Raw genomic sequence first — 459 nt, forward strand, 5'->3', positions numbered from 1 at the left:
TTCTAGTCTTTTCTGCTATGAGCGATTGATGCACATTTCTTGCTGTAGGAAAGAATTTTTTGCATGCCTTAGGAATGGTAGCTTCCGCTGTTTAAAGATCAATATTGACCTTTTTTGGGGGGAGGGCAAACACACATTTCTATACACCATCAATGTATAATCCATTGCACTTGTTTGGCTCTTCACCTAGAGATATTGGCTCCAATATATGTAATATACAACAGAGTACTAACAAACATTGGGATTCCAACTAAGCTCGCGCTTGAGGACAGGAGGTGTCTCTGCATCAGCTCACGCCTAAGGACAGAAGTTGTCACTGTTCTTCATCCCAGTGGTCTCTTCTGCTGTCCACCACCACCAGGGACGAGTCCCTGCTAGACGCTTTGATCGCTTCAGCGACCATCACACAGACGGGAGCCTTGTGCACCGGGCAATGGCCCTCCGTCATGGGATTGACAT

The sequence above is a fragment of the Triticum aestivum genome, chromosome 6B (genome assembly GCF_018294505.1).
Source record: "Triticum aestivum cultivar Chinese Spring chromosome 6B, IWGSC CS RefSeq v2.1, whole genome shotgun sequence".
Taxonomy (NCBI): Eukaryota; Viridiplantae; Streptophyta; class Magnoliopsida; order Poales; family Poaceae; genus Triticum; species Triticum aestivum.